This window comes from Nannospalax galili, unplaced genomic scaffold (genome assembly GCF_000622305.1).
Source record: "Nannospalax galili isolate Female #2095 unplaced genomic scaffold, S.galili_v1.0 scaffold450, whole genome shotgun sequence".
Classification (NCBI taxonomy): Eukaryota; Metazoa; Chordata; class Mammalia; order Rodentia; family Spalacidae; genus Nannospalax; species Nannospalax galili.
The window spans coordinates 3,862,708-3,873,267 of NW_008329134.1; positions in this window are offsets into that span (position 1 = coordinate 3,862,708).

Genomic DNA, 10,560 nt, shown 5'->3' on the forward strand with positions numbered 1-10,560 from the left:
TTCATCCTGAAACCAGTCCCTTTTCATGGTATCAGCTCAGATCCTGCTCATTTCTCTGCAGCACAATTAAGCAGAAACTGGTACAATTTGCTATAGAATGACTTTGTGCCCATTTGCTGCAACTCAGCTGGTATCTGTAACAGGTCCATCTCACTCTCCTCTCTCTGTCTCTGTGTCTCTGTCTCTCTCTGTCTCTCTCTGTATCTCTCTCTGTCTCTCTCTCTCTGTCTCTCTCTCTGTCTCTCTGTGTGTGTGTGTGTGTGTGTGTGTGTGTGTGTGTGTGTGTTGGAGATGGCCCCTTAGAAAGAGAGATACCGTCCCTGGCAATTATCTTAGTAGGGACTCTGTCCGGAGGCTAGAAAGATGGCTCGGTGGTTGAGAGCACTGGCTGCTCTTGCAGAGGACCTGGGTTTAGTTCCCAGCACCCACATGACTGCTAACAACTATCTGTAACTCCAGTTCCAGGGGAATCCAACACTCTCTTCTGACCTCTGTGGGCATTGCACAACCCAGGTGCACTTAAATGTATGCAGGCAATATACTCACACACAAAAAAAATAATAAATAAAAATTTGTTTTAATATTCTGTCTGGGTCACGTGCTGTCCCTGAAGCAACGCTGGGCAGGAGAAAAGAACCAAGAGACCCGAGCCATATCCCCAACTCTTACAGAAGAGATGGAAGCTGCAGACAAGTCAGGCTGATGGTAAATGGGACAAGAAACTGGCAAGAAAATAAAAATGCTTACTAGTCAGATGCTCCCTCTTCAAACATTACAGAAGAAGCTTTTTTGAAAAGAAAAAGATTCATAACCCTATGACTTAAGAATCTGGAAGTGAATGTGACTCACCCTGGTTGGGAGCCAGCAAAAATGTTCTTCTGATTGAGTAACTAGCAATCTCCAAAGAGAAGCAGAGAGAGGAGGAAGCTGAAACGTCCAGTGTGGATACACAAAGACAGTAACACAAACAGACAGAAAAAGCTTGCTGAAAAGACAAATCTCAAGACGAAAACTCCTCTATACTTTTGTAGTCAAGAAAGTGGCCTTAGAACTGATGCCTGCAGCAAAAGAGTGGTCAAAACCAAGAGACTTACTTTTTAGGACAAATACAAATAATGTCTTGAAGGACATTAAGAGTTCTGTGGGATAGGGATATAGTTAGTTCAGTTGGTAGACTACTTGCCCAGCAGGCACAAAACCTTAGGTTTGATCCTCAGTACTATGTGTGGTGATGCATACCTGTAATCCCAGTACTACAGAAGCGAAGGTAGGAGGAGCCGAAGTTCAAGATCATCTTTGGTTACATGGCAAGCATGAAGTCAGCCTGGGCTACATGAGACCTTGTCTAAAAAGGGGAGGGAATGGGAAGAGGAAAAGGAAGGGAAAATAGAAAGAGAAAGGAAAGGAAAAAGACAGGTACGAGCTCCCACTTAGCCTGTTTCAGGTAACAGCGGAGATGAGTCCTTGCTTCCCAGTAGCTGTTCTGTCTTCTCTCTAATAGAAACCCATTTCCCTGGGGTGAAAATTCACTTGATCAGATATTATATCTTCCATCATCTCTTATTGTCATCATGCTTAAAGAAAGCTGTCTCCATGGCAAAATGCCTTGTTCCTTCCACACCCAGCTTCCTGGAAGACGGACACAATGGATGGAGCTCCAGCAGTATATTACACCTTGAGACTGAAAACCAAATTCTAGAATGATCAAGAGTACAAAGAAAGGAGCTGACTTATTCTTGCTTGGAAACTAATTAGCTCTGTTTTGTAAAGGCAGTATATTTTGTGTTTTCTGTTATTTATAACCAGTTTTAACAACATTTTTAAAATGTTGAATCAACATTGGTAAGTCAAGATAAGGAAGGAAGGTGAGACATTTGTCTAGCACAGCAAAGATCTGTGTGTGAGACTTGGCTGGGCCTGAGGGTAAAGAGCAGCCTGCCCTCAAGGACTTCTATGACACCAAATGCCTTCAAATTTGCTACATTTTCTAGCAGGAAAAGTTCATACTGAGTGAATAGGAGTCTCAAAATGTAGCAGGATAATTGAGTAATGATGAAGCAGGGAAAAGACGGGAGGGTGTTTTCTCAGTTTTTCAACATCAAGGTCTACTTTGGAAATGGTGAATTTGTATGACAAGATTCCAGGACAGGTGATTGGAGCGTGGCTTATAAACAACAGAGAAGAAAAGTATGAGGCTCTAGAGGCCTCCAAGCTGTGCAGTTACATAGAATCATCTTCACTTCTGTCTTTGACAAAGAAATGTGTTCTGTGGGTTTTCTATCAAGGGTTTTGTTGATGTGGTTCATAATATTCTTTAAGAAAAAGTGGGAAATTAATTGTTTATACAACCAGGTAAATTTGTAAGTGGTTGGATAATGATGAGGAGTTCCAGTTGAAGGATGGACATCAAACATAAAGCCTTTAAGACAATCTAAGGGGTCTCGTTCATGCCCTGCTGAGCATTCTCATCATTCCCTTTGATGAAGCTACAGAAGACCATTCACAAAACACAGAAGCATCATGAAGTCAAAATGGATAATGAGCACATTACTCAGAGTCCAGGCTTAATATGTGTTTCTTCCAGGAAGATAAAACATAATATAGGTAATCATAATACACTGGAAAGACATCCAGAGCACCTACCACACAAATATAAAATGAGGCAGAGTGTGAGTTAGTGTTTAAAATATCAAATTTTTATGTCACAATTTCATTATGACATAATATGTATCCACACACACTCAAAGGTGAATTTCTTTTGAGGTTCTAATATCAAAAGCAACAACAAAGAAAGAGGTGACAAGACCTCATCTTTGGGTCTGGCCAACTCATGTTAGTGGCACTGGAGACAGATTATTAATAAAGGAAGAGTTGATCAAGTCAGTAATGAGAAATCATATCAGAAGAACTGAAAGAACTGAGAATGGGCAGCCTGCAAAGAAGACTGAGAAGTAGACTAGTCTTTCCCGCAGAGGCTCAAAGGAAAGGTTTACATGAGTTGTCTCAGACACCAACAGACAAGGGAGAAGAGTATCAGTTAAACTGAAAAAAAATTGCTTCAGACCTGTCTAAGCACAGCAGGCACTGCCTCAAATGCAGTGAGTTCCCATGATCCCTGAGAATTCAAACAGAATGTTTGTGCCTAGAGGTTTCCTCCCAGCATTGAGGGTCTGTGCTACTTGGTTCTGTAATTTTTCAGTATTAAGTAGAATTTGAGTTAGAGCTGGTATAGCACCTGGTTTCTATGAATGTGCACCAGGAAACTCCAAAGCCATAATTGGAGTCTCTGATGAAGGGGTTAGTTTGAGCTGAAAGAATCTTAGCTTGAAATGCTAACTACTGCTGATGACAAGGGATTGAGCCTTCAGAGTGTCACCACACACTTCAGAGACCTTACTTGAAATCCAGGATGTCAAGGAATTTCTTTGGAAAGGAGCTCTGGGAAACAGGCAGTTCCTGTATGACAGCATGAGCTGTGTGCACTATGGCAAGCTAGAATATGAATGACAGCTTCACTCAGCAGCAAGGACTTGCTGTGACTCAGGAACATAAGTAGCTGCTCTGCGTGCAGATTGACAAAAATCACCCATGATCATCACTAAATTAGCAAGGACCCTCCCTTTGGAGGCTGGCAAGATGTGGGAACATGAGTAGCATAGGCTGACTGAGGTAGGAGGCTGGAGACTGCGGACAGATGAGGCAGGTCTGTCTTATGTAAGGAAGTATATCCTGGTCACGTTTCTCTTGTTTGAGTTTCTGAGAAATAATCACTTAAAAAGAATCAGCAGGGCATGTTGGCACACACCTTTAGTCCCAGCACTGAGGCAGAGGCAGGCTGATCTCTGTAAGTTTCAGGCCAGATAGAGCTACAAAGACACCCTTTCTCAAAAAGAAAAAAAAAATCATTCATCCATATGATGGGGTTTTGTGACCTTCTGAATAGGTGGATGTCAACCTCTTCTTTCGTATTTCCTCTGGAATGTACTACATGGAAAGAAGGTGGTCAACATAGATCTTGGTCGGTGCCAGGACTGACTGTACCTTTTCCATGTGAAAACACCAAAAGAAAAATCCAAAATGAAAAAAAAAAAAAAAACTTCAATCTTGTAAGTATTGAAACTCCAAACTGAGACCAGCCCTATGGTCAAACAACTACTTTCCTAACAGAAAAGAGAGAGGTTGTGATGGACAATTTGCCAGGAAAAAATGCCATCTTTCTGAGCCACTGCAGTTCAGATCAAAGCCATGAAAGCCTTTACACCATGCTGAAAGCAGCACTCCAAGTCTCCATTGCAGCCAGTCAGCTGAGTCACTGCAGAACAAATAAACATGCAGAGCTGAATCAAAAGTAAATACAAAGCCTCTTCTGACAGAAGTTTGTATTTACAAAAATCCTGTGACTAAAAGCAACTTAAATTTAGACTATTAAGAAACAAAACAAAACATGTTTCCCAGATTTACATTAATTATACAACGTACCCATATGCCCAGGGCTTCACTGACCATGTGGCAAAGTCTTAAAAATCACTTGACTCATCAAAAGTATTTTTAGCAAAGTAAAACAATTTTTTTAAAGATAGCACTAAACTTCTCAGACTAATTCTGCTCACAAGTTGAAAAAAATATCACCATCATTCCAGCACTGGTGACTATGAAGAAGTCACTGAAAATACTGCAGATGCTGTTTTTAAAACCAATTCAGCACTATCTAAACAACTCTGGTTACTTTGGAATCAAAATGCTGCAGAAAAATTAAATAATTTATACTTGTAAACAAAGTTAATCTATGATATATCCCAATGTTTAGAGAACAATTTGATCTGACTCAGTCTTCAACTACCTTTTTTTTTTTTAAGTCTAAAACTACAATAATACAAAGAAAACAAAACCAACCACCAACAAAATTTGTCTGGAGTGACCACCGTCCCACTCAGACATCCTTTATTTGTTCCTTGGCAGAGTCTTGGATCAGGAAAGTGACCCCTAAGTAGGTCATGCTGACGACTTGCTGTACCTCCAACATTTACATATACTGTGAAGAAGTTGGGCCAGCAAAATAGGACTTGGTGGGTAAAGGTGCTGTGCACAAACCTAATAACCTGAATTGAATCCCTGAATCCCACAGTGGAAGGAAAGAACTGACTCCCAAAAGTTGTCCTCTAACCTCTCTATGTAGGCTGTGACATGCTAATACACACACACACACACACACACACACACACACACACACACTTGATTAGTCACCTTCTATGCATTCACTATCTGAAAACTCCATTGAAGGGCATGTGCACGGCAAACCAAACCCCTGGCCAGTAGCTCATCAGAACAAAGTTGTTCTCAAAAGTAATTCTAATAAGAATCTTTAATGATCAAGTGAGAAGGTGATACATAAGTTAGAACCAATAAGTTCATCCAGGATGTTTCATTTCTGCTCTAGATGGTAATCTGAAATCTGGTCCCCACATTATTGAAAAAGTGGAAACATGTTTTTAATTTTTAAAATTATGTGTTTGGGGCGCTGGAGAGATGACTCAGTGGTTAAGAGCACTGGCCGCTCTTGCAAATGGCCCAGGTTTAGTTGCCAGTGCCCACATGGTGGCTAACAACCATCTGTAACTTCATTTCCAGGGGATCTGACACCCTCTTTTGGCTTCCCCAGGTGTTGCATGCACAGGTGTACTTACACATTTGCAGGCAAAATACTCATACACATAAAGTAAAAGTAAATTTTTAAAAAATATTTTATTTACTATTTTTATTTTATGTGCATGAGTGTTATGCCTGCATATAGGTAAGTGTACCCATGTCGTGCAATGCCCACGGAGGACAGAAGAGGATGTCAGATCCCCTGGATCTGGAATTAGGGACAGTTGTTAGCTGCCATGTGGGTGCTGGGATTCGAACCTGGGTCTTCTGCAAGAACGACCACTGTTCTTCACTGCTGAGCCATCTCTCCAGCCAAAAGTAAATATTTTTAATTATGTATATGTATATAAAACAGATAAATGCATAAATGAGGTATGCATACTGGTATGGATTTTGTGTAGTCTCTTTAAAAATATGTTTATAATTTCCTTTTGCCTTTCCTTCTGCCTGTAGCTACATCTTTTCTCTAACCATCTTAATAATCCAGCCGTTCTTTATTGGTCTTTGTACAGCATCTTTATGCAATTGGATACATGTGTGTTATTGGCTTTTCCCCAGTGTGATTTCATCTGCACTCCACAGCCCCCCACGGATTCTTCTGTTCCCAAGCACCAGCTTTTTTATCCATTTTTTGCCATTTCAAGCAAATTTATGATAAAATCTTGTTTCTATCCATACCTACTTACCTTTTAATTTCTATTTCTATATGCTAAATATTTACAGGAGTGGAAATGCTGAAATAAGTGAAATATTTGTGTTTAAATTTAAGAGATTCTGCTGAGTGTATTTTCTCAGTTGTAACAGTCCATGCATCCAGCAGACTCTTGCAAGCATCTGTTCCTTATGCCCGTGGTTGAGTCTACACATCCATCAAATTTCTCTTTATATATTTTGCCCTGTTTTCTATTGGATTGTATTTTTGCTTATTGCCAATTTGTTATTTATGACATTTAAGCCAAGAATATGGTATCTTCCCATTTGTTTAGGTCTTTTATTATATCTTTCATAAATCAGTAAGATGTTATGGTTTTCTTCACGTGGATTTTGTACACATCTTGTTAAATACATTATAGATGTTTATTATTTGTCCATATTTTAGTGGAATAATTTCTGTGTTCTCTTCTGGTGCTTATGTTTAGTCATTAAAGCCTCCCTATTTTTGCACATTGGCATTGTACCCCCTCAAATTTTTACAATAACTCTAAAGTTTTAAAATATAATATCTCTAATTTGTAATGTCCACAAAAGGGGGGTTTTGCTTATTAATTTCCAATGCTCATATAAATTATTTCTATTTTTACAAATATCTTAACTGAACTAAATAAAAACTTTCCATATTTTTCTATGACCTTAAAAAAAACTAAGTAAGGAGCTGGAGAAATGGCTCAGGGGTTAAGAGCACCGGTTGCTTTTATAGAGGACCTGGGTTCAGTTCCCAGTACCCACATGACTGCTAAAACACTAAGTAATTCCACTTCCAAGGGACGCAACACCCTCTTCTGGTCTCCTTGGGTATTGCACATATGTGGTACACTTACATACACGCAGGCAAAACACTTATGCACATAAAATAAAAATGAATAAATCCAAAAAATATTTTTAAAAGTTAAGCAACAAGAAAAATATATGGTTTAAATGCTTTTTTAAGTTTTAAAATAAAATTCAGAATACCACCCAGTGCTAGTAGAACCTTTAATGATATCCTTAGTCATATTTTCTACATCTTCTATGGTAAATGCTTTGAGATTTACATGATTTTCCTGGAAGAAATTTTTATAACTTGCATTTTGATATGAATCATCTGTTTATCTAGACCTTCAAAGTTGTGCCTACAGAATTGAATGCATTCCCTTATACAATTTAAACCATCCCCATATCAAATTATTGGCCAATAGACACACAGTATTTGGATTATTTGCAAAATAATCACAAAAAAATGGTCAGAGTGTAGAAGGCCCATGACTGACCTCATGCTCAAGATGATTGAAGCTGAGCAGTGAACTAATGAAGGTCAGCCTCTACATTTTTGCATTTTATATTTCTCTGAAATTTTCATAAGCTACAAACAGAAATTTGGAAATGAGTTCTAGTGTTTGTGGTATTCAGTTACCATCTACACTTCAGCACACCATGTTCCTTTTCCTAAGCTATTGTCAAGATAGAAACTACAAATCAGATTTGTTAAAAAGGCCAAGACCATCAAGCTGGGCATGTACCTCAAGTGGTGAGTGCATGATGCCCTGGATTCAATTCCCAGCACTAAGGAAACCAGGTGTGGTGTCACATGCCTATAATCTAAGTATTTGGGAGATAGAGACAGGAGGACTAGAAGTTCAAGGTCATCCTTAGTCATATAGTGAGTTGGAGGTGAGCCTGGACTATATGAGACCCTGCCTCAAAGCAAAGAAGACCAAGACCATTAACTCTGAGTTCCCCATCTTCCTTCTCCCTGTGTAAATAAGACCACACTCTAGAAAAATTCTCTTTGCTTTCTGAGGAGGAGTCTCTCCCTCCTTTCTGGAACTGACACATACCCATGACTTTCCTCAAAACCTACAAAGTTGCCTTTCCAGGATTTTATATAAATTCCATACATCTCACCAATACTCAAGTGGGCTAAGCTGATTTATCTTTGATAAATCAAAAGGCTGTATTTTTCTCCTTAACAAAAGAAGTATTAGGATATCAAATTGAGATGATTTCTGCTGACTTCCAACAACAATGTATCTTAGAGTCACTTAGGCAAAGCTTCCTCAGCAGGAGAAGAAGGGACCATGAGGAGACAGTATCCTCCTTTAGAAGGCAACAGTATTCTCTTTTTAAAAAAACTGTGTGAGTAATCATCCACACAGGGCAACTGTGGTATTCTGTACCCACCGGTCCATACTTTTCTTTTCTCAGGACTAATATGTGTCTTGGAATTTCTTCCAGGTTAATAGTAAGCTTGTTCATTCTTTTCTTTTTTCTTTGGAGATAAAAATAACACCTTTGAATGACTGAATCATAATTTTCTTTGGTCTTTTTGAGACAGGGTCTCCTTGTAGCCCCAGCTGGCCTACAACTTGCTATGTAGATCTGACTGACCTCAGTCTCACAGAGATCCACCTGCCTCTGCCTTCTGAGGACTGGGGTTAAAGGCCTGCAGTACCACACACCCTGTCTGAATCATTTTTTAGCTAAATATTTTTGTATTGTGTCAAAATAGAAGATTGTTTTATCTTTCAGTGGTTGAGAGAAGGGACAATTAGAATTAACCAGCAAACACAACCCCAGCAGCAAGCCTGCTCTGAGCATCACATGTAAAGAACCCAGCTTACACTCCTGACCCAGAGGGAACAGCACAACTAACCAATTCATTCTTCCTGCTTAAGGGTGGGTGTGAACACAAAGACACCTTGCCTTGCACTGAATAATCCTCAGGGGTTCTGCATAACTGAAATGAGAGGGGAGAGGGGAGGGTTTTGAAGGAAGATGCCAAAGTGTCAACTACAGAGGAAGACAGATGCTTGAATAACCTATTGAAAAATAAAAAAAATAAAAAAATAAAAAAAAAGACAAAGCCTATGAGGTCTCAAGCTCTTAGAGTGTCTTCTACAGAAAATATCAGAAAAATATTACACTCTCAACAACTAAATTTCATGAACAATATTGTCTAAATCTGCTGCTTTGATTTTCTTGTTACTAGTTTCATACACTTTAGGCCTGGTGTGTGTTATTTACAATAACTTGAAACATATAATTAAATAATGCAAAGTACTGCGCCTAACCTTTCATTAATCTCTGCTTGCCCCTGTGCCTCCATGGCACAACAGGTGTCTCTGCAAAGGGCCAGATCAAGCTTAATTGTCATCCTACTTAAAGTTCTTCCTTCTTAGTTTCCCTGATTCCTTCCCCACCATCTCTTCCCTGCCTCTCAGTCTTTTTCCTGTCCCTGCTTTCTCCTCATCATTCAATTTTGGTTTCCCCAACTATGAATACTTATACTATACCTTCAGGTTCAACAAATGCTCTTATGAGTAGGAGATAGAGTAGCATAAGTATGAAATTCTCAATAAATTTTTTAAGCTAAAAATACTTTAAAAAATAATAATTATGAAATATTTTAAAAGAAAAAAGAGCATAGTTTTTTAAATTATTTTATTTATTTTATTTTATGTGTGTGTATTGCCTGCAGTGCGTGTAAGTGCACCTACATTATGCAATGCCTGTGGAGGTCAGAGAGGGTGTCAGAGCCCCTGGAACTGGAGTTACAGACAATTGTTAACCACCATGTGGGTGCTGCGATTCGAACCCAGGTCTTCCACAAGAACAGCCTACATTCTTAGCCACTGAGCCATCTCTCCAGCCCAAAAGAATATAAAGGCTTATCATGAAGCCCACTAACCAAAAATAAATTTGTATGGCCACAATTATATTAAACAAAGTATATTTATGTATAGGAAGTAATGTTAACAATAAATACATGTCATGGTAGAAAACTTCTCTTAATGGAAGAATATAACAAACTGAAGTCTATTTGCCCCTATTTAAAAAGTTTCAAATCAGGTCTAGAGAGATGGCTCAGCAGTCAAGAGCACTAGCTGTTCTTGCAGAGGACCTGGGTTCAGTTCCCAGCACCCACATGGCAGCTAAAAACCACCTGTAACTCCAGTTCCAGGGGATCTGATGACTTCTTAGGGCTTCTAAGAGCACTGTAAGCACGGGTGCACTTAAATACACACAGGCAAAACATACACAGAAAATTAAAAAATAAATAAATAAAAATTTTAATAAAAATTCAAGTCTGTAGGAAAAAAGAGAAAACTAGCAGAAGAACTAAACAAATCCACAGTGGTGGGAAAATACCACACACTTCTCTCAGTAACTGATAGAATGAGCAAATAAGAAAAGCTTTACAGAGGCCTTGACTGAACA